At 44.5% G+C, this 24,890-nt stretch overlaps 1 protein-coding gene and 1 pseudogene across 4 annotated transcripts in view; both read right to left on the bottom strand.

Moving 5' to 3' along the window:
* MRPS28 (mitochondrial ribosomal protein S28) overlaps window positions 1-24,890 on the bottom strand; it is a 229,892-nt gene that overhangs the window by 1,736 nt on the left and 203,266 nt on the right. For 2 of the 4 annotated variants that reach the window (XM_053208725.1, XM_053208726.1), the window contains one exon: window positions 19,119-23,046. The gene's annotated coding sequence lies outside the window, so the exon portion shown is untranslated. The remainder of the gene's footprint in view (window positions 1-19,118; window positions 23,047-24,890) is intronic. The other 2 variants (XM_053208723.1, XM_053208724.1) reach the window with 2 other exon arrangements.
* Window positions 3,871-3,958, bottom strand: LOC113600728 (uncharacterized; annotated as a pseudogene).

Here is a 24,890-nt window from a genome sequence, read left to right as displayed (position 1 = left end):
CTTCATTCGGTCTCCTCTGCTTCCCTGTCTAGGCCGGTCCCTCCATCAAGCTATGTTGGATTTTTTCTTGCTGGCATACCACATGCCCTTGCTCCCTGAAATTCCCCGGCATGCCACTTGTCAGTTGTCCATCCAAGATCAATTCCTTTGTCTGCTTACTCTGCCCCTACTCACAGGCAACAGCTCTTTGGGGGTTGCTAGAGGTTCAGCCTCCCAAGCTCCTTTCCAGCCTCCACAGTCTTCAGCCAAGCACATCACTCACTGCCACCTGCCTCTTCCCCCACCTCCAGAACTGAATGGTCCAGGCATAGGAAACCATCCACTACTCCCCTCTGCCTTTCAGAAGTCCCTCTGACACCATTTCTTTCCCCAAAGTGGCAGGCCACCCTACCCTAGAAATTAGTGTGTCCACTAACCCTCTGTGGTTCTGTGGTTGCCAACCTCTGGAATCTACAGTGAGCGAGACTTTCCGGCTTTGGCCTATTTCTGCTGCCTTGTACGGACATGGATAGGTGGATGAGAAGAAAAGACAAAGTGGGGTTGAGGATTCCTGACTCCACATTGGTACCTAAGCAAACTATTAATCCCACATTCAGTGTTCCTTTGCTGTCAAAAATGAGGTCTACATTAAACTGTTAAATCTCTCCTGCTTCTTAATCTTGACTCTCACTCATCCATCCAACTAATACTGAGTGCCTTCTGTGTGCCTGGCCCCGTGCTAGGGCCTGAGAATGGAATGATGACCCCAAAGTGCTATGGCTCCTGCCATCCTAGAACTCACATCCTAGGGGGCAGATAGACAATGAACAGGTAAAATTGTTATAAATGGGTTTAATGCTTGGAAGCATCTTTTGACAAGGAAAAACAAGGGGTGAAGATACTTCATGGGGTCTGGAAAGAACTTTTCTGAGCTTGGGAAGGCACTTAAGAACTAGGTCAGAGTCTAGTTCTGGTTCTAGGTCTAGCTATCTCAGTTAGAACTACAAAAGAAGGGGCTGAGGCCCTCCCATCAGTAGTAGAATCAGGCAGACTGAGAGCATGAGGCCCAATTTTCCAGCACCTGCAGAGTAGAGGGGCTTTATCCCTGGAGGCCTTGAGTAAAGAACTGCTTTAAACTTCTTGGCAGTCCCCTGAGCAAGACACAACCTGCAAAAGCAGCCTTGTCTCCAACCTGAGTGGGGCTGCCTAGGCCTAGCCCCTTAGGAAAATGTTGCTTTTCCTAACTCATCTGTCCTGTGGGACCAGCCTTTTCAAATATGCACAAAGGCCCATTTCCTTGCCTGTCTGTGGAAAATGGGTTTACTTATCTACTAATAATAATCCATCAGGTTGCCTTTCTCTGTGTTCTCTTGCAGAAGGGATGCTCAAGATGCCCCAGAAGAGACACATACTACAGATTTAGGAATTCGCTCCCAAGGCCAGGCCCAGGTGGGGCCTTCCCAGAGGTGAACCAGTGATATCTCCAGAAAGAGCCCATCCTCAAACTGCAGTCCCAGCATTTCCATCTGAAAGATTAAGGTCACAACTGGCTGGAAGGGACACAAGCAGTAGCTGGGCAGGGGACCACCCAGGAAAAGGCCCTGAATCTTTGATTCATCAGGTTTGGCCACTGTCGAGGTCCCTACCGTGGTGTCCTGGATGAAGCCCTTTCTCTGTTGGTTTGCTGGTGGGATCATGATTAAATAGGTATGCAGGAGGGCCAAAGACTACACCTGCCGCCTGGATAAAGAGAGGGGCTGCCTCTGTCTGGGCTCTTAAGCAAGTTGCTTTATCCAGTCACAGGCAAAACAGCTTTGTTAAAACCACTTTTAGGTGAATCCAGCCAATGTATGAGACACCTGAGTCTTGCTGGTTCATGCATTCACTCGACACACTTGTGGAAAGCCCCTACTGTGTGCTGGGCACTGAGCCAGGCGTGAGCGATAAGCTGCAAAGCCCCAATCTTTATCAAGCTGCTCACAAGACTGTGTGGTAAAGACACAGATCAGTCTTGGCCACACAACAGTGGGCAAGTTACTCAACCTCTTTAAACCCCGATTCTCCTATCTATAAAATGGGGCATTAATAAAAACAATTTCCCAACGTCATAGATTATATAACATCAGTTATATAAAGCATCTTAATGGTGCTTGGCCAAGAGGAAACACATAATAAACAGCAGCTATCATTATTAGCTATTAATATACCTGATTTACCAATGAGTAAACCAAGCATTGGGTTACCCCTCAGTTTTCTTCTGAAACTGTTACACATCTAATGAGGTTGCAAGGAGGGGGGGGGGGGCGTGGAGTCTAGTAATTGGATGTATTCAAAGCAGTGTCTCCAGAACGTAATATCCTTGAAAGGTGACGAGAAAGAACCTGTGCTCTTGCTAACAGCACTAGCTTATTTTGAGTAGAGCTTAAAAATAAGCATCTGCTATTCATTATTAGTGAAAGTTGTGCTTTTTGAGTTTCTTAGGAAGGAAGAGCCCCTGAGCATGCAGTGCTATAAATATATGTATAAATAAGTTGCATACTTCTGGAGTTCAGAAATGGCTTCTTTCTGAGAACATCCCAAATGAGAAACCACAAGACAGAGTCGCCCAAAACTGTCATACCAAACTTTTGACTAAATGCCAGTTTCCCTCTGTTCTTCATGCTTGCTGCTCTCTGTAGATGCTGTCTCAATCACCAGATTGCCTTGTGGCACGTCATGCCACGCAAAAGTGCACTTCCGCTACCAACTCCCCTGATTGAGGTCAGATGTAAGACACCCTGGTGTTCACCCTGAGGGAATTGTTTAATTGGAAACCCAGCCGGCAGCAGTGTGGCCCAATGGGAGGAGGAGAGGATTCCCAGTTGCCTGCCTGGGTTTGAGTGATTCCTTCCCAGCTATGGGCCCTCGGGCCTGTGATCATACCTCTCTCCTCTGAGCCTCCGTTTTCTCATCTGTAAATAAGAATAGTCCCTCAGCTTTTGTTTTGGATTCATTGTGAGAGGTAAAATGAGACAAAGCATTTTGTAAAACACTATACAAATGTTATGTCTTGTGCTTGTGAGTTATGATGACGATGATGGTAATAACGCGGGCTCCTTCATCCTGACCTTTGCTGGGCCACCTAAAAGGCCCACCTGTAGGTCTTCTTGTTCCTGCCAGTGAATTCCTCAAGATGGTACTGTCTTTAAAAGGGGGAGGCGGGGGAGGGGTATTTAAAATGCTGAAGTGCATTTCACAGACCATTAATCCCTCAAGACTCTGTAAATAAAAGAATCTGTTTTCAAATACATTTGGGAAATTCTTGGAGAGCTCAGGACACTTGAGCATGCATGCTCTGAGAAGTCCTTAATAAAGAATCCTCATTTACATGTGTCTAACTCAGCACTTCCCAAACTCATTAGCCATGGAACCCTTTGTTCATATAATATCCGCTAATAGGCCACTGAAATAGCATACCCAAGAAACAGACTTTGGGAAATTGTGTCCTAGCTTAAGGACAGATGCATTTTGCTTTCGACCCATAAAAAAATTAAGCATAGGGGCACCTGGGTGGCTCAGCTGGTTAAGCATCTGACTCTTGATCTCCACTCAGGTCATGATCTCATGGTTCTTGAGTTCGAGCCCCACATCAGACTCTTCACTGACCGTACAGAACCTGCTTGAAATTCTCTCTCCCCTCTCTCTCTGCCCCTCTCTCACTTGTGCTCTCTCTCTGTCTCTCTCAAAATAAATAAACTCAAAAAAATTTTTTTAATTGAGCATAAGTGAAAAGCAACTTAATAAAAAGTATTGTTGAGTTCTGGTAATATAACTTCTGCTTTGAAAGTTCTTTGCTCACTAATTTGAGAGACCAATTCCTTCAAGAAATTTATGGTTTTTTTTTTTTTTTTTTTTTAATACGGAATCTTCATGAATTTGTATGTCATTCTTGCGCAGGGGCCATGCTAATCTTTTCTGTATAAATACTTTTTTAAATTTATTTTTTACTATTTTTTTAAATGTTTATTTATTTTTGAGAGACAGAATGCGAGCAGGGGAGGGGCAGAGAGAGAGTGAGACACAGAATCTGAAGCAGACTCCAGGTTCTGACCTGTCAGCACAGAGGCTGACGTGGGGCTCGAACTCATGAACCGTGAGATCATGACCTGAGCTGAAGTAGGATGCTCAACCGACTGAGCCACCCAGGCACCCCCTGTATAAATACTTTTTGATAACAAACGTTTTTATGGCACTTACCATATGCCAGGCACAGTTTTAAAATTGTTATATATAAGTAATTTAATCCTTACACTAAACCAGGAAGGAGGAATTATTATTTTTCTTAGTTTTCAAAGAGGAAGACCAGGCAGAAAAAGTAGGAAATTTGCCCAAAGTCATATCTGAATCCCTGCTATTGGTTTGATTCCATGAAGCCTTCTTTTCCTCCAAAAGTAATTTATTGTAAGTATTCTCCTCTCAATTAAAATGATGCAAATAGCAATTTACAGCATATTATTTTCCAATTAAAGTAATTCAAATACTAATTTGTAGTGTATTCTTTTCACAATTTAAATCATTCAACTCCTTTTTATTTCCATACTTTCAAGACAACTCCGGATATAATTGAGATCTATCTTATGGTGTCCCAAAAGCAAGTCTATGGATCACGACTCCTCAGAACTCGCTCGGAGTTGTCTTCAGTGGAAGTGAGGGTCTTTTTCCTAGTTGCCTAGATGCTCATCCAATACTGCTACAGTGCGTCAGACGACTTCTCTAGGTCCTGTTTCTAAGTATTTCACATTTTAGCACTTTTGTGCTAAAATATTTATTATATATATTTATATGAATATTTGATATTTATTTGATATTTATTATGAATAGGTCTAAAATGATTTTAAGTTATTAAAATTCGAAGTGTGGCAGGAGGTTCCAGGTGAACCCCCAACCGGAACCCACGGACTCTGTCTTTGAAAATAGTACGCTGCTGGCCCCCTAGGTTGTCTGAGTGCCTGAACTGATATACGCTGGAGCTTTGGTGTGCTTTTTTGTTCTGTTTTTAATTTTTCTTAATGTTTATTTTTGAGAGAGAGAGTAAGCACACGAGCGGGTGAAGGGCAGAGAGAGAGAGACAGAGGATCCGAAGTTGGCTCCACGCTGACAGCAAAGAACCGGATGTGGGGCTCGACCTCACATAACCTCGAGATGATGACTTGAGCTGAAGTCAGAAGCTTAATGGACTAAGCCACCCAGGTACCCTTGGAGCTTTGGTTTTAGATTGAAAGGAATGTTGTTGGTTTTCTGTTTGTTTTGTGTTGTGTTATTACCTTTCAATTTAGGGGCCCAGGGCAGAGATGAGGAAGAAGAGAAGAACTGAGGGGACAGATTTTGAGTCTCAGTAGAGAGAAAGATGAGGACCAGAAGCTGAAGGAGGTGTTTGTATGATTAGTCTGGTGAAAAAAATAATGCTGATCAGCACCCCAGTAACACCATGATTCAGGGTTGGGACAGGGTTGTTCTGCAATACCTACCCCACCCCTACATGCACACTTACCACCAAATGGCACTGTGAGGGTGCAGGGTAATGCACCGGGGTGGGGGTGGGGTGGGAGGGTTTGGCCAAGCAGCAGTCTTAGGGAGCACCTGGCAGTGGTGAACTCAGCCCTGAACAGCTATGAGGCACTGCCCAGGCGGGGCTGAGAACTCAGAAAGGAGTCAAAGTCTGACAGGCAGGAAGGATTAAGAATCATTATAATCTGGGTATTAATGTGACTTTATTTATACTCGAAGGCTAATGGGCCCAGGCAACATTCCAATTACAAGAGGAAAAATGAAGTGAAAGATGGGCTGAAGTGCATCCCCCATAATTCATCTGATGAAGCCCTAACCCCCAGTGTGATGGTATTTAGTGACGGGGCCTTTAAGAAGTAGTTAGGTTTAAACGGGGTCACAGAGAGGGGCCCTGATGACTGGATTAGTGCCCTTATAAGCAGAGACCCCAGAGAGCTTGCTCTGTCCCTCTGCTCTGTGAGGACACATTGAGAAGGCAGCCTTCCACAAGCCAGGAACTGTGACCAGATACATTTGTGTTGTGTAAGCCACCCAATCTGAGTGGTTTGCTCTAGCAGCCCAAACTAAGAAAACTCCTGTTTCAAAACTTACACAATGTCAATATATCTTTGTAAGTAGGCATTTCTGTTATGGTTTCTGTTATGGATGTGTCCCTATTTCACAGCTGTTAGAATATATTTTCCTTTTCAGTCATTGAAAGAGCCAACCAAAAGGTTTTTACAAATTTTTCCCGCTTAAAAGGCCCCACTTTTACAGCATCAAAGATATTTTTCTATTTTTCAATGACTTTTCTTTTTAAAATGCCTTACTAATTATAAGTTAATGAAATAGGACAAGTTCCCCCCCCCCCAAACAAATGGCAAAGGACTTAGTATTTCTGGTTAGTATCACCATTTAACAAGAGCTTGGGTCTTCAGTCCAGAATCTTCCTTCCTGTCCCTCTCCTTTTTGAGCTACTCATCAAATGACAATGAAATGAAGAGATGGTTTATCTCTGCTGCAAGTTCCCACTGTAGAGACCTGGCCTTCCTGACCCTCTCACTGGCTCATGAGACAAATGAATGCAGGACCCCCTCTTTAGGTCTTCACCTCATCTCCCTGTCATATGAAATCTCCAGAAATGGTAGTGAGGTTTCCTTAGGCCAGTCTTACAACTGTGGCCATCCCTCTGTGGACAACCTTCCTGAGTGCAGCAGGCAGATCCTTCACCCTCCTTGAAAGCATGCTCTGGAGAACACAACTCGCTTCCTCAGATTTTCATAAGATGTACAATTGAATAAACTTTTCTTTTACCATCTAAAACCGCTATAAAAGAGGGGCACCTGGGTGGCTCAGTCAGTTAAGCACCTGACTTTGGCTCAGGTCATGATCTCAGGTTTGTGAGTCTGAGCCCCACATCAGGCTCTCTGCTGACAGCTCAGAGCTAGAGCCTGCTTCAGAGTCTGTGTCTCCCTCTCTCTCTGCCCCTCCCCTGCTTGTGCTCTGTCTCTGTCTCTCTCTCTCTCAAAAATAAGTAAACATTAAAAACATTAAAAATAAAAAAAATAGGGGCGCCTGGGTGGCTTGGTCGGTTAAGCATCTGACTTCGGCTCAGGTCATGATCTCGCAGTCCGTGAGTTCGAGCCCCGCGTCGGGCTCTGTGCTGACAGCTCAGAGCCTGGAGCCTGTTTCAGATTCTGTGTCTCCCTCTCTCTCTGCCCCTCCCCCACTCGTGCTCTGTCTCTCTCTGTCTCAAAAATAAATAAACGTAAAAATAAATAAATAAATAAATAAATAACAAAAGATAAAATGACTATAAAATACTTAACTATTTTGGCTGTTTGGGTTTTATGTTTGTTACATTGTATTCATAATTATAATACATAGCACATAGACTAAAACTAATGTATTTTTTTCCACTGGGTGGGGGGGTGGGAGCAGGAAACAAGTAATAGAAACAGAAATATGAGTTGGCAGAATTTTTCATAGGGTTTAACACATGCCATAATTTTTGAAAATCAGAATGTATTTGGCTCTTAGGTAGCTTGATTTGTCTTGGCTTCCTTTTTTTTTTTAAGTTTATTTATTTTGAGAGAGGAGAGAGAGTGAGTGAAGGAGGGGCAGAGAGAGAGGGAGAGATTGAGAATCCCAAGCAGACTCTGCATTGTCAGCCCAGAGCCTAACATGGGACTCGAACTCACGAACCACAAGATCGTGACCTGAGCGGAAACCAAGAGTCAGACACTTAACAGACTGAGCCACCCAGACGCCCCAATTTGTCTTTGTTTCTATGTGCTATCACCCATCACTGCCTCAATTCATTTGCAATTATCATAATATATACTAAAGCACTTCTTTAAAGTTTTTAATCAAAAGCATAAAATCTCCAAGTGTAGCTTTCTGAGAATCCACAGCTCTGAGTTAAAAGTTTTTGTCCTCTGTAAAATATATGACTCTCAGTAAATTTTCACACCCGGTTTTAAGAGTTAATATTTTGCCAGTGTTAGTTAAGCAAACCCAAAAATGTTAAGAACTTTCAAGTATTCCTTAAATTGGTGACCCTAACCAAAATTTCTGTTATCAGCCCATGTTAAATTTTTTAGTGCTTAATCCATACTGCCTTAATGTCTAAAAGTTCCATTCAAAACACGAAGGTTTAAAATACATAAACCACACACACACACACATACACATCATACTCTCTTGGTACCATTTATTGCTAATTCGCAACATTTACTGAGTTTTTCTTCTTGAAATTTGACTAGAAGAATTAATTTTTAAATCAATGTTGTCTAATTGATAAATATTGCCTTCTTTTATTCTTTCCCCCAAACTCAATCCTTACTGACAAGCTCCAGAGCACTTTGATGGTACAGCAGATCCCTATTATACCTTACAGAGTTCCTGCTAGGACACATTGCTAGTAAGTACATAGACACGCATGCTTAACAAGTTGAGGTAGAGTGAAGGGGAGTTGAGTACGTTGAAAGAGAAGTTTCACAACCAGTTCTTTGTGTTTCATCGTTGTGAACCTTGAGCCCCTTAAAACACACACACACACGCACGCACACAAATTTTGCTTTACAGTTATTAAACATTACGAGTTGATTACACCAGTCACCATATTATAGACTAGAAATATTATTCTTTCTTGAATTGGACAGTCTGGCCCACAACACGAAGCTGTGTGAACACTAAGAGTCTTAGAGAAGACTGCAAGAGCACATCAGAGTGTCATCTTTCTCAGCATTTCCCCTCTGTCTCTGTTTGTTTATGGGTTTTTTGTTCGTCTTTGTTTTGTTTTGTTTTGGAAAAAGACCGACAGGTAAAAAGAAACTACAAGCCCATCCAAATTGTTCTCTAGGAGGAATTTTCACACTGCTGCTTCTGCGTGTTTATCAATGAAATCTGGTTTCTAGGACTCGCATGTGTAAGTGCAAGCCAGGGAGGAAGAATATGTGGATAGTGAATGAAGAAAGAATTGTGCTGGAATAGACACTTCAACACAATGGGTCAAGAGCAATTTGCTGCCTTTATTCCCTCTCCCTGTGCTGTGCCATTTATGGAGTCAGGAGAGAAAACAGGAGAGGGGGTGGTGGTCTGTGCCTCAGTGGGGAGAAAAGGGTCCCGAGTGTACAGAGTCAGGGCAGGAGACGGATAGTGCAGCACAACGTGATTTCCTCGCCCATGAGGACAAAGAAAGTGACACACGGGACAAGACAGTCCAGTTGGGTTCAGAAACAGAAGGGGGAGATTTTGAATCCCCATCACACACAGTTGAGGTGATATCGAAAGAATACACACATAGGAGGAAGAAGGCCTAGAGCTGGAGAATGTGCTAGGAATGAACCTGGATCAAGGCTGTGGTTTCAGGGAGGGAAAGAGGGAGGGAAAGGAATTCTGAAATAACCTGGAACAATAACTTGGCATGTCATTAGGTGGAGAGGAGAGGGCCCCGCCAGGCAGCGAATCAAGAATCATTCCCAGATCTCTTGCTCTATGATGGTGGTTCTCCACTTTCAGCATGTATCCAATTACCTGGAGGGCAAGCTGCTGCTGCTGCTGCTGCCGCTGATCCAAGGACCACACTTTGAGAACCACTGTTCTAGAAGCTGCTTGTCTTTGGTAAGAGAGAAGCTTGGCTCCACCAGAGGACAGTGAAGGAGAAATGTGGTGTACCTTCCAGTCCATCGAAAGATCGTGATGGGATACACAGTATTCAACGATGTTATCTCTGAGGTCAGTCGGGCTCTTTCAAATGGTAAGAACTTCATGCTTTTCTAATTAATTCAGGATGTACGTTAAATTCCTAAATTGAGCTATTTGAATGTGGGGATGGTTTTCTTGATAGTGGTTTGATGTTTTAAGAAAGTCACTGCCTACTCCAAAAACCATGGTCTCCCAACGTAAATTTCCCATGGGAAGAGCTCCACAGAGAAGAAAGGGACCCGTTGTTCCCCCCTGTGTCAATTGAAATGTACAGACACCTGAAACCCAAATAAATGAGCAAATAAAAGATGAAAGCATACAGGAGATCATCCTTCAAATCCACAAAGGCGAAATAATTAAAAACTAGGTGCACATTACAGTGGTAATAATAAAACTTAATAATATGTAGTAATTACATAAACAGAGAAACTGTGTTCCTCCAGGGCCTACTCCATCATTTTGTCTTGAATTATGATTCACCTAAATATATATATATATATATATATATATATATATATATATATATTCCAACTTCAGACCCTAGAACTATGTTTATATCAGTGGTTCTCAAACTTTAGCAAGCATGCAAATCACAAGGAGGCCTTACTAAAACACAGATTCTGGGGCACCGCCCACAAAGCGTCTGGTTCAGTAGATCTAGAGGAGGCTCAAGAACTTGCATGTCAAACAAATCTCAGGTGAAGCTGATGCCAGCTGTTCAGAACCATACTTTAGGAATATATTAGAATTATCTGGGGTGCAATTGCTAAAAATCCCAATTCTTATACCACACCTCAAAACAATCAAAATCAGAATCTGTGGGGTTGGAGCCCAGGCAGCCATCAGTATTTTTTTTTTTTTTAAGTTCTCAGGCAATTCCAATGTACAGCCAAAGTGGAGAATGTCTAGTTAGATCGGTAGTTCTTAAACTTTGGCACACGTCAGAATCACCTGGAGCACGTGTTAAATCCCAGAGAGCTGGCCCTTCTTCTAGAGTTTCTGATTCAGTAAGTATGGGTTGTGTTCAAGAATAAGCATTTCAATCAAGTTCCCGGGTGGTGATGCTATGAATCCTGGACCACACTTTGAGAACGATGGCTTAGACCGACTTCAGTTTGACTGCACTTGGTCTGTTGGGGGATCTGGTACAAAACACTGAAGTTAGCTTCCCCTCTGACCCTCCAAAAAACAACAAAAACTGGGCATTGGGACTTATATCTTCTGAGATGGTGTTTGGCCTAAGTGTGCTGTCCATGCTCTCCAGGTGATTCTAATGTGCAGCCAGGATTGAGAGCCACACAAAACCAAGGAAAGGCAGGGATGCAATACATGTGTCACCTGCAATGCTTGCTGCTCATCGGGTTAAATATGACTTCTTCCAACTAAAACATATTCCTGCTTTAATCACTATATGCAACATACATCTTTGCCTAAGAAAAGTACTACATTGAAATAAATGCAAGATTATGACAGTCATTTCTGAATTTGAGAAATAACTAGGTTAAGCCAGGAGGGGATCCCCCCCGCCTTTGGTTGCTATAAATACAACTTACTGTCTGAATTTTTTTAATGTAACATGGTAACCCACCCCTTTGGTGATCTGTAGCTAGTCATGTAAACAGAAACATTATAACTGTTATTATAAAAGCAGTTTCCTATAAATGAGAATTTATGCTTATATCTAAATAAACTTGAAACCTGATCAAACACCCTGGCTCCAGGAAAATAACTTTGGGTTTGGACAACACAAACCAGAGTAACGTTTTACTGCCAGTTGAAGTTTTTGAATATACAGGGTCATTTTTAATCACATAGCATGAGAATAGCTTGCCTGTCACAGACAGTAGAAGCTAAGATTTGTAAATGGGGTGGGGGTGTGGATGGGGAAGTGGCAGATGGAGTGAGCTCTTAACTGGAGCTTTCTTGGCCAGCTCTATGATATCAGACACAGGTTGGTAAATAATTACTTTTTACTTCACTTTTCACCAGAAGCAGTAATACTATTGTGTTTTAGCAGCTGATTTGCTGTTACCATTCATGACCCTTCTAGGATATACTATTCAAGGTCCAGTTCTTACACTGAGAAAGACTTCAGAAATTTAGCACTGGAAAGGCTGAGAAACCACTTCACACCCATTGGAGTCGATGTAATTAAAAAAAAAAAAAAAGACAATAGCAAGTATTGGGGACATCTGCAGAAGGTAAAACCCTCATACATTGCTGGTGGGGAATGTACCGCCAATTTGGAAGCTCTTTGTTGGGGTGTGTGGGTGGCTCAGTTGAGTAGGTAGAAGCTCTTTGTCAGTATCCTTAAAAGTTAAACACAAATTGACCACACCACTGAGTAATTCTGCTCCTATGTATTCACCCAAGAGAAGTGAGAACGTGTTTGTACAAAAACTTGCATGTGAATGTTCATAGCAGCATTATTCACAATGGCTAAAAGGTGGAAACAATTCAAATGTCCATCAGCTGATGAATGGATAAAGAAAATGTGATTATAGCCCATGCGATATTATTCAGTAATAAAAAGGGAGTCTTGATATATGTTACAACATGGATGAACCTTAAAAATATGCTAAGTGAAAGAAGCCAGTCACAAAAGGTGACACGTGATTCCATCTAGATGAAGTGTCTAGGGAAACCTGTAGGAGACAGATGTACATTAGTGGTTGCTTAGAGCTAGGAAGTCAGGGAGGGAGGGATATAGAGGGGGTGAAAGCTAAAGGATGGGATTTTTTGAGAGGATGAAAATATTTTCAAAGTGACTCTGGTGAATGTACTAAAAACCACTGAATCGCCCACTTCAAATGCATGAATTATATGATATGTGAATTATAGCTCAATAAAGCTAACCTATATGGAATATAGCGTACTGGGTAAGATCAGAAGCAAATTTCCATCAGCCCATCTCTGAAACCACTTTGGACAAGACCTCTGGCGCATGCGCGCACAGCGGCTTACAGCTGGAGCCCGGGAGCCCCGTTTAGCGGTACGGGCTCTCTCCCTCCTTGGTCTCTGGCTTGCCTTCGCTGCACTCAGTCCCCTGCAGTAGCACGCGGGGAAGGCGGGCCACTTGTCACACACAGAATAGGACCCGAGCGCGTTCCTCGAGGGAGCCGGCGGCTCCCTGCAGAGGTCAGCGGGGTGCCCAGCCCTCGCGGCGCAGCCGGCGCTCCTAAGCTGGCGGGTCCCTAAGCTGTCCAAGGAGGCTATGTGATGACCGTCTTTCTTCCCTCTCTCTTCCCCAACAAAGGGTAACTGACCTGCCGCATGACCTGGCAAGAGCTGAGATTCCCTAAACACGCTTTCCCCCTATTGTGTGCGGACGTTCCCAGAAGCAGAGGAGCGGCGGGACCACTGGAGGGACGCGCGGGACAGGGAGGCCCCGGGCGCCGGGATCCCGCTGGCCCTCCCCCGGGACGGACAGCGAGTCGCCCGCCGCCGGCCTGGGCGGGGCGGGGCGGGGGGGGGGTGGGAGTGGAGGAGGGGGGCTGTAATTGCGGCGCAGTCCTGGTTCCCACGCTCCTATTGTTGGCGACTTTGTTTCCAATTCCCATCACGTGTGCTAATTAGTTAGCGCTGCTGGCTGGCTGGGAGGCGTGTGGCTGGCCTAAGAGCAGAAAGATCACTTCCTGTAGGGAGCCGAGCAGGCTGAATAGTAGTGGGGTTCTTTCTCCTTCTCCTATGGGCCTCCTTCTCTGCCTCCCAGGAGGGTGGGAGTGGGAAGGGAACGGGAAGAAATGCTGATTGTGGCGCAAATGCCACTGAATTGCAATAGCAACCCAAGGGGGGGGGGGGGGGGGGGGGACTAAGGGAGGGAATAGTGGAAGGAGCAGGATTAAAGGAGAAACTCTCGTTAGACTCCTGACGAAATGCTTTACCAAATTACCTTCACAACTTTGTACAGGGAGTCTTTTCCAGAAGGGGATAATAAACGAAAGGTATTTCAGTGCGTTCATTAAAAAAAACAAAAACAAAAAAACACAAGGAAACAAAACAAAACAAACCTTTCACACTGTAAATAAAACCAGCTCAGGCATCAGTGTATGATAGGAAAGAAGGATGAAATGTAGTGAGTCATGACTTTGTAGTCAGTGACTTGTCCTTGAATTTGAAATTCTGGGTTTTTTGCACTTTGGTACTAAGCTCTTAGAAGGGGTGGAAAGAGGTGTTAGAGACCACTGACAGAAGATAGTAATAACCTGGACAAAATACATGGGCTCAATTAAAAGAAAAGTGCTTTCTATATGGTCTTTCAGTGAGTTACAAGATTTAGTAATGCTTTGATTTTTCACATAGAGGTCTCCACTTTGAAGATACAGTATTATCCATACTTCTTCCCTATAAATAAGAGGAAAGCTGGCTTTTATAAGGATTTACCGAATAACCTTATATGCTGTAGCAACAGGGAGAACGTTCTACCCTTTCCCATGGAAAGTGGCAGCGAGGTGGAGGAATAAGCTCAAGGGTGACTTCATTCAATATGCATGATTCAGCAAGGATATTTTTGAGTACCTCCTGTGTGCCAGGGACTGGGCTAGGGCTGAAGATGGAGAGATGAAACATCCAGAACCCGTTTTTAAGTAGCTTGCAAATCTAGTGGAGAGACAGATAAGTATGTAAACCAGTAATTAAAGATGACTCAGAAGTGGAGGTCTGTACTGGGGACTGTGAGGGCCAGAGGAGGGACACCAGATCCAGACTGAGGCATTTGGGAAGGCTTCCTGGAGAAGGAATGAGTCGTCTCACACTTAAATGGCAAATAACACATGGCCAAGAGAAGAAGGGAGAAAAGGGCATTCCAAAAGGAGGTAATAATACGTGCAAATGGCCTAGGGGTCTTGACAGAGTATGAGGTGCTCTGCAAACAGGTATGAATGGCTGCAGCACAGGGCTGGAGGGGTAGGCATGGATAAGCTGGAGGGGCGGGGATCATGAAAAGTCTGATTCAGGACTTTGGACTTTATCCTAAACACCATGAAAAATTTTAAGCAAGGGAGTAGGATCATGAGATCTGTCCCTTAGGAAGGTAACTTGGGCAGTGGTTTGGATAATGGGTTGAAGGGAATCGGTCAGGCTTGAAGCAGGGAGAGGAGACTGGGGACTAACCCAAAAAGAGACTGAAATGAGACACAGGTTGGAGGAGGTAGGTCAGGTTCAAGAGGTGTGTAGAAGGTGGAATGGATAGAACACGGAGACCAGTGTTACTTTGCCGTAAGCAACTCGCAGGAGTCCGAGACCACTCCAAGTTTCTATCTTGTATACGTGGATGAAGGATGGCAGGATTCCCGGAGATAGGCAACTTGGAGGTCAAAGAACAGGCGTGAAATGGAATGAGATGATGAGTTTGGTTTTGGCCACGTTGTGTTAGAAGTGACTGTGGGGTATCTGAGTAGCGACATCCGAGAGGCATATGGTTATATGACTATGGAACCCAAAGAGGGTAGGGTGGGGCTGGGGTGGATGAGGTAGCTGTAAGGGGCAAGAGGTCAGCATGGTTTGCCCTGCACTCACAGCGGTCATACTCAGGGACGGGTTCTCCACAAGTAGTTTCCAGATACGCTGCTCCACGAGGGACTTTGGAGACTGTATGATCCCACACATGGGAGGTATCTAAAGTGTAAAGTTCACAGAAACAGAAAGATGATGGTTGCTGGAGGTTGGTGGTGGAGGGGAGGGAGAAAAGGGGAGCTGTTGTTTAGTGGGTATAGAGTTTCAGATTTGCAAGATGAAAAATTTCTAGAGATCCTTTACATAACAATATGAACATACTGTGATACGTTTTGTTTTTAAATCACAGTAATTCTTTAAAAGGAACTCAGGAGGGAAGGAGAGAGCAACCCTGCCAGCTACCTTTGGACAGCACTAAGATAAAATCATTTTACCTCCCGCTAGTGCACTCCCACCCATCCTTGGTGGGAAGGTGAAGTTGGAACCAGACATTTTAAGGTTTTTTTTTTTTTTTAATGTTTATTTTTTTTTGAGAGAGAGAGAGGGAGAACGAGCAGGGAAAGAGCAGAGAGAGAGGGAGATACAGAATCCAAAGCAGGCTCCAGGCTCTGAGCTGTCAGCACAGAGCCCAAAGTGGGGTTCAAACCCACGGACTGCAAGATCATGACATGAGCTGAAGTCGGAGGCTTAACCGACTGGGCCACCCAGGCACCCCTGGAACAGACATTTTAGAATAGACAACATGAGGGTTGCCTAGATGGCTCAGTAGGTTAAGCGTCTGACTTCAGCTCAGGTCATGGTCTCATGGCTCAAGAGTTCAAGCCCCTTGTCGGGCTCTGTGCTGACAGCTCAGAGCCTGGAGCATCCTTCGGATTCTGTGTCTCCCTCTCTCTCTCTGCTCCTCCCCTACTCATGGTCTGTCTCTCTCTTTCTCAAGAATTAATAAACATTTAAAAAAATTAGAGTAGACAATATGAATCAAGAACCTTAAAAATGTTTATGGCTTATGACCTACATATTCTACTGCCTAAAATCAGTTATAAATAAGAAACCAAAAATACTGGAAGAAAACATAAAAATATGAGGTATAATTTTTTAAATGTTTTATTTATTCTTGAGAGAGAGAGAGAAGGCATGAGCGAGGGGGGAGCAGAGGGAGAGAAGGACACGGAATCCAAAGCAGACTCCAGGCTCTGAGCTGCCAGCACAGAGCCCGACGCGGGGCATGAACCCACAAGCCACAAGATCATGACCTGAGCTGAAGCCAGATGCCCAACCAACTGAGCCACCCAGGCTCCCCTTAGGTATAACTTTTAAACCAATTGTTCAATAATAGAAAAACAGTGAAATACCATACAACTGTCATAAATTTTTACAAAGAATTTACCACCACATGGGAAATATTTATAAAGGTAAGTGAAACAAAATTCAGAACACAAAATTGTATCCATGCTTTGATCACAATTATGTCAAACACAACCTGTATACAGAATAAAGGCTTGGAAGAAAACAGACTAAAATGTTGATAGTAGCTATCTAGTTGGGGCCATTGGTGATTTTTTTCCCCATATACTTTGTTATATTTCCATATTAAGTGTATATTCTTTTACAATTATATAAAGTAGTCCGTATAAATTCTCTAATTTTTCTGCAAAATATTCTATGATTCCTTAGACTTTAAAAGACGTGATTTGCATTTAGTTCAGAGCTGCATTCGATTATTACATAACTGATTTATAAATGTGTCAGAAGCCAAAGGGAAGGAGAAATAATCGTCCAGGAAAAACTTAGAAAGTTTCTGAAAATTCCTCCATTTGAATATCCTTTTCTTTTTGATGCTCTTGTGTGGGAAAGAGGAAGCATCAGGAAGTGATGTTGAACATTTTAGCTGATTATAAGTGCTAGAAAGGCAAATTAAGCCCTTCCCTTTAATTGGCTGTAATCAGTTAAACAAGGTAATAGACCACCTGTGGCCGAGATGGAGCCAAGTCTTAAGGAGCCCCTGAGACCACAGCTTTGGCACTGAGCTGCCCTAAGGTCGGCTGGGATGGGCTTTTGATTCCATATCAAGTTACTCAGGCTATGCCACAAAGAAACATTCAATCAAAACCTGAGTGTATGGTTTGGTTTAGAATGTGTTGATAAAAGAAAGAAAAGTATAAAAGTTTTAAAAGAAAAAAATAAAGATATATATATAGTCAACAACGAAGCAAGTAAAGAGCATTTCCTATATGCCAAGTGCTTTGCTAAGCACTTCACATCTAATTGACTTATTAACAAGCCTGTGGGATAGATTCTATTAGTATCATCATAATCATCCCTAGTTTACAGATGAGGAAACTGAACCACAGAGTAAGACTGATTGGGTCACACCGCTTGTAGTTGCACAGCTGGGACCTGAACCCAGACAGTCTAACTTTATCAACGACACTCCCAACCACTACACTACGCTACTTCTCAAGATCTCGCTCGAGCTATGCCTTACTAGTTAATTGTGAATTCCAAGCGCACCATAGGCTAGACCTTGCATTCGGAGCCAATATCTGCAGTATATTCTTACCTCCTTAGGGTAGCATCAACTTACAGAAGCAGCATTTGGGAAGTGAAAAAGCCAACTAAAGATGAATCATCAAACCTAAAATTGCCAGGTGACAACAAATGTCACACTTTACTCATGCACCATCTCGTTTGAGTTTGGGGCATGACACTGAGATGATTTAGTGAGGAGCAATTAAGTGAGCACTCCTTTGGAAGCCGAAAGATGTTCACATGTGGTTTGGCCACAGTGTGGCAAGACCACTTCTCCCACAGCTAGGATGGAGTCTGGGCTGGCAACAGAAGAAGGCTCCTAAAAGAGTGCATCTTGGGCCCAGACTCTTCTTAGCTAAGGATGGGTCCTCGGAAATTCTCCAGTCATCCAAGTATCCTTTGGACTCTTGTATGACATGAAAACAAATATGAGGATGCAAGTCTAAAAATAAGTTCGTCATCTTCTCCCAAAACCAATTCTTCTTCCCAGATCCCTTACTCAGTAAATGGCACCACCATCACCTAGTTGCCTTGGTTCGTGAACCTCGTGGTTGGCCTCCCAACATCCACTCCACCTGACCTCCTCCACCTCACCCCCCGCGATTGTAAGTCCACCTTGGTAGTCTTATCCCCCATGCTAGTGATTGATTGGTTTGAGGGTAGGCTGGCCTAAGTCAGGTTTGAGGGTAGGCTGGTCTAAGCCAATCTAGGCCAAAGAAACAGAAGAAGCTTCTTTCAGACTTCTCAGAAAGAGGGGCCAGTTTCTCCCTCCCATCCTATATGAACAAAAACACATCACTGGTAGTGGCCCTCTGTTGATGTGATAGGAAACCAGCTTTAGGATGAAGCCAATGCTGTGGAAGGCAGAATGGAAAGGCAAGGAATGTTGGGCTGATGAACTCATAAACCCCACAGCGGATCCTAACGTTATTAAGTCTTCTGTTGTTTGAAAGAATACATTTCCTTTGTTTCTGCCCGAGTGAGGAAGGGTGTCAATCATTTGTGAGGGAAATCGTCCTCACTGATCTATTTTGCACATCCAAACAAGCATCAAGTTCAGTCCATTCTCCTTCCTAAATGTTTCAAAAGCCACACACCCCTCCCCATCCCCATTTCTAATAATGATCCTTTCAGGCCACCTTTGACATCTCATCTGAATTACTGCAAAGCCTCCTTTTATCAAAATGCCTGCGTTCATTTGTTCATTTGAATAGGCCTTAAGACAAAGTAAGAAAAAGAATGTGAAAGGTTGAGGCTATGGCAGGCGCACCAAGAATTTCCTCACCTGGTCATACGTAGGGTGAACTTTGAATGCTGCCATGCCTCAACCCGTCCCAAGAGGCATTGCAGGAAGCACCCCTCCATTCTGGGCTCTTCTGACCCTGTGGACACTGTCCTGAGTGGATGTCAAAACCACCTACCTGTGGTCCTGTCACTGCGCTCAAATCCTTATCTGTGGCAGGTCCTTTTCCCGGTCTGTCTGCTGCCTCGGCAGAAACCCCAGATGACACAGCCTCAGCTAGTCCAGGGTATGGTTCTCGGCAGCCTTTGGACCTGGACCAGCCATTACCATCCGGCTTCATCTGGGTGTCCACTCATATACACTGGAGCCACCTGGACAGGAAACATGGTTATTTCTGTCAGGGCTGATTTCAGTCCAACTCTACAAACACTCATTGAGTGCCTTCTCCATGCTGGGAACATGCTAGGTCTTAGGACCGATAGGGAGCATGTCCTGCTCTTTGTACCCCACCATCTGACACATAGGGTGCTCCAAAATATTTAAGTGAGTCATGGAAAGATTCAATGGCAAATGTTTTAGCGTGCACTCCAGCGACTCACAATCTATTGAAAAGATAAACCCAAAGTCAGGCTACCACAGGGCTCACTGGTACATAAAATGCAACAATAAAAGTAATAGTTCATCCTGAGGCGTCAAGCAGTGTTCTAAGAGCGGATATATATTCACTTATTTAATCTGCACAACTCCTGGCGTATGCATTCGTGTCATCCACACTTTATGTAGGAGGGAACTGAAGCTCAGACAGGTCAGGTAAGTTGCCCAGAATCACCCAGCTCGTAATGTGAAGAAGGTGAATTGGAGAATAGGGAAGGGAGATGTTTATTTAGCTGGGAATCTGGAAACTTATCATGGGAGAATGGGTTTTAAGCTAGACGTTCAGGGAGGAGTAGTAGGTCTTCAACGTGCTGGTGGGGGGTGTATATTCCAGATTGGAGAAGAGCATGGGTGAAGACTTAGACGTGGACATTGCAGGGTATATTCTGAGGACAACAAAGTCACCCACGGCTGAGTATAGGGTGTACAGAGGAGGTGTCTATGGTGGGAATTGAGACTGGATAGGGGGTGGGCAGCTCAGTCGTGGAGGGTCTCTAATGGCGCACCCAGCTATCCGTCCTTCCTGTTTCAGTCCATCATTTGTTCTGGATTCCCCCATCCCTATTCAACCCAAATACTCCAACTGAAGCTTCCCCAGTACCCACGTTCAGGGTAGTCCCTAATTTACCTAAGCCAAACAACATTTTCCATTCCCCTGGCCACAAAGATGGGTTCGAGGTTGGGCCTGTGACCTAACCCTGTCCAATCCAGTGAATCTCAAGATTCTTGCCCAGCACCCTGAGACAGCACTCTCTCTCTCTCTTTGAACGCAGTCAGCACAGTCCTACAAGCTGTTGGCTTCTTCTTGAAGGCTGGAGCCAGCTCCCGCCGGTACAGGATGAAGCTGGCATTGTGGGAGGTACAGCAGGGAGACACAAAGAAACTCTGTCCTGAATTACGTCACTGGGCCTCAGGATTAAACCATCCAGTAGCCAGTCCTTCCATCTCCGGACCTTGCCATCACATGAACCTAAAAAGTAGATATAATAAAAATATAAAAAAATAAAAAGCTTGAGTCAGGTTTTTTTATTATTTGCAATATCAAGAGGGCTAACTCATAAAAGTCTTCATGTGGTTTTAAAGTATTATTCTGGGAAGTGGTTTAGAAAGGTCATGTGGTGGCCATGCAGAGGGTAAAGTGGTTAGAGAATCTCAAAGCAGAGAGGTAGCTAGAGGCCACAGCAACATGCCCAGTGAGACTTAATGGAGCAAGAATTAAAGCATTGACAGTGGACATAGGGGAAGATGTGAAAGAAGATGCATTTGTGCAACATTTATTTAAAATGGGCTAAGGGGGCGCCTGGGTGGCTCAGTCGGTTAAGCATCCGACTTCAGCTCAGGTCATTTGAATAGGCCTTAAGACAGGGTTCCTGGATTCCAGCCCTGCATCGGGCTCCGTGCTGACAGCTCAGAGCCTGGAGCCTGCTTCGGATTCTGTGTCTCCCTCTCTCTCTGCCTCTCCCCTACCTGTGCTCTCTCTCTCTCAAAAATAAATAAACATTGAAAAATAAATTTAATAAAAAATAAAATAAAATAAAATGGGCTAGGAAATTCATCTGGGACTGAAACCTTCATTTATCCTATGTCATTCTATAGCAATAAATGCTTGTTTTGGAAAAATAACTCCTAAAGTTGTCAGGTCCCTGAAGGCTGTTTCTTCCTCTCGCCCCTGCAGAAGGGAGACAAAGGAAAAGAGAGTTGTTAGTTATTGTCCTGTTATCTGACTTATGTTTCCACTTCATGCTATTCATTCCTTAATCATATTCCACACTAGATAGCTCGTCATTTCAGATGTTTCTAGCCTTCAGAAATGTGCAGCCTGCTATTACATCCCTCATAATTATCAAGTAGCCCAGTTCCATTTATTTAGCTCCTTTAAATCTTTCTTCATATTTCAGGTGTGTCAGGGTGGCTCAGTCGCTTAAGCATCTGACTTCAGCTCAGGTCATGATCTCACGGTCCATGGGTTCAAGCCCCGTGTCCGGCTCTGTGCTGACAACTCAAAGCCTGGAGCTTGTTTCAGATTCTGTGTCTCCCTCTCTCTCTGCCCCTCCCCTGCTTGCACTCTGTCTCTGTCTCTCTCAAAAATAAATAAACATTAAAAAAAATCTTTCTTCGTATTTCAGTGCTTTTTAACTCCTCTGTATAAAGGAACTATATTCACAGTTCCCTCCACTGCATTTCACAGCTCCTGAGTGGCAGCGGCCCAGTGTGCACAGCATGCTGGGTGTGTGCGGTCTCAGCGGGAAGAGCAGCATGGGACCAGGTGCGGCCCTGAGCATCAAACAGAAGCCTTGAGTGGATGAATTCTTGTACTGCGTCTAGCTCTGCCCGGCTGCGTGATGGAGGAGAGGCCACTTAACCTCTGAGTCTTAGTATCTCAGCTATAGGACGGGAATGATTCTTATCCCATCAGGAGGCTCTCGTCTACCATCTTCTCTTCCTTTATCCCTTCCCATCTATTCCCCAAGGAAGATGAGGGCAGATAGGGATGAATCAAGGACCTATCCCTGGGCCGAGTGCTGAGCAGTAAAGACAATCTCACTCTCCGAAGAATACTGATCTTTTTCAATTGCAAACCCTTCAGGGCCAGAGACTCAGGGCTGCCCCAGGCTACTCAAGCTTCTTGGATTCTTGGAGCTGTTCTGCTCTGAGGAGATGAAAAGAGGCAAGTCTGCTCTAGGCTTAAAAGGAGTCTCCTTTTCCTCTCCTTTACTTATCTCCCATTTTCTTGGACCATTCTCTCCTTGGACTCAGAGCAGGAGAACAGAGGGCTGAGAATTAAGTGCAGCTTGCTGGCAAGCACTGAGAAAGAGCCTTGGCCTACTTATGGCATTGCTGTTCCTGCCTGGTCACAAGGAGCCCTCCCAGCAGTCCAGCCTGGCTCCCGGGGGGACGCACCGGTATTCAGAGGCAAAAGCCTTGTGCTAACAGAGGCTTTGAATTCGCCGTCACTTGGCTTCAGCATATATGTATCTAGGAACAGAGGCAGGACAATATTGAAATTCTAGCCTCTCTCAGCCTTTTTCTAACTCAACCAAACTAATAGTAGTCTTTAAGAGCACCATCTTATAGGATTATTATTATGATTAAATAAGATTGCACAAAAGGAAATGTTTTGAACTCTCCAAAAATGTAAGTAATAATCTCGAATTCTAAACTCTTCCCTATTCCAGTTTTCTCATTTGTTAAATGTTAAAAGCTACTCATGAAGCATTGGCGGATGGCTAGATGAACAAGAAGTAAAACCCAACCAAATGACTGTGTAACTGAGAGCAGATCTCTTTGGGATTTCTCCAAGGCCTCATCGTGATCATACGCCAGGTGTTGCTGCCCCCGCTTTCCTTCCCCAAGGGGTGCCTTTGCTGAATGCTGTGCCTTCAAGGGGCTGAGTTGCTCGCCCGTCTTCTGTGCTCTTAGTTGGAGATCTCCAGGTGATTCCATAGCAGGATCTACACCAGAGGCGGAAAGAAAGGGGCAGAGCACGAGTTCACCCCTTGCCTGAGCCACCAGTCCTGACTGCCACACGGCAAAGGAGTGCATGCACAAAACTAGTGACTGAGAAGCTGACGCCATCTCTGAGGAAAATCACAGTGGAGGAGGACAGCAGACTCGCTGGCACTTGTCAACCGCCCTGCAGCCACATACAGGAAAAACTTCAAGGCACGGGCCCCCAGCAAGGGGTCTTCTCCTGCATGTCGCTTGTCATTTGTTGGTCCCACAACTACTTTTCAAGCATCTACAATATGCCAGACGCCTCTAGGCTCTAGACATGTATCAGTGAATAGAAAGCCCTCGTGCCTGCCCCAGTCCCAGAGCCACAGTGAGAGGAACCCTCCCACTCAGGTTTAAGCTTCCTGAATAGCGAGGGATCCGGATTTCCCATTTCCTCATTCATGAACCTTAAGGACATCTCTTACTTAAGAACACTAGCAACTAACACTAAAAACATTCATTTTTCTCAGCATAACGCCATCTAATAACATACTGACAACAGACAGTTCTTCCAGTTAGCAGGCCTCTCGGCCTGCCCAGCCTCGTGAGGAGGTGCCATGGGCTCCTTCCTGCTAGCCTGAGGCCAACTGTTGCCTCTCTAAGCAACCAACAAAATGGCACTCCAAATAAATTCTTTTGACTCAGATTATCTGTCTGACAAAAGGAAGCTAAGAGCAGCAGCTGGGGTGGGGGAGACTTCTATTAGCATTTTAAGGTACAATGGACTTTTTCTGTCTATTTTTATGGGCCGGACTCGAAAACATCACTTTATTAAGTTCACATTTCTCAGGTAGGCAATTGTAATCACCCCTAACTAAATTCTAACAAATTCCATTCTGTCACAGAGTCCGAATCGCTGAGCTCTACTGAACTTCTGTGTGATGGGTGGGGACGCCAGCAGCTCATCAGGCGGAGAGGCTTGCAGGAGGTGACTTCACACCCCATCTCCTGCCCCCTCACCTGGTATGATTCTGGAGCACAGGGTCCACAGGCTAAGCCCGCCTGGAGCAGCCCTGAGACAGGAAGGACATCAATATTCTCTGCAGGACGCCGGGCCCTGATGTGCTCCAGCCACCCCCACTGCAGGGTACGGTTTCAACCCCAGCGCACCACGTAATTCACTCAGTCAAAAGCTACCTGGGGCTGTGGTTTCAAAACTAATGGCCAAAGCCACACAACTTCACAGGTTATGAGCAACGTTTCTTAAAGAGACGAGACAGAGAGAGACAGAGCGTGAACAGGGGAGGGGCAGAGAGAGGGGGAGACACAGAATCCGAAGCAGGCTCCAGGCTCCGAGCTGTCCGCACAGAGCCCAACACGGGGCTCGAACTCACAAACCGCGAGATCATGACCCGAGCGGAAGTCGGACGCTTAACCGACTGAGCCACCCAGGCGCCCCTCTCATTACTATTTTTGAATGAAGATATAATTGGCACATAATATGATATTAGTTTCAGGTGTACAACATAATGATTCGGTATTTGTATGCATTACAAAATGATCGCCACAATAAGTATAGTTAACATCGTTACAAAATTTTTTTGTTTAGGGGCACCTGGGTAGCTCGGTCGGTTAAGTGTCTGACTTTGGCTCAGGTCATGATCTTGCAGTTCATGGGTTTGAGCCCTGCTTTGGGCTCTGTGCTGGCGGCTCAAAGCCTGGAGCCTGCTTCAGATTCTGTGCCTCCCTCTCTCTCTGCCCCTCCCCTACTTATGCTCTGTCTCTCTCTCACTCTCTCTCTCAAAAATAAACTCTCTCAAAAATAAATGAACATTAAAAAACATTAAACAATTAAAAAAAT

This window comes from Acinonyx jubatus, chromosome F2 (assembly GCF_027475565.1).
Source record: "Acinonyx jubatus isolate Ajub_Pintada_27869175 chromosome F2, VMU_Ajub_asm_v1.0, whole genome shotgun sequence".
Classification (NCBI taxonomy): domain Eukaryota; kingdom Metazoa; phylum Chordata; class Mammalia; order Carnivora; family Felidae; genus Acinonyx; species Acinonyx jubatus.
This window is presented reverse-complemented; position numbering and strand designations above follow the sequence as displayed.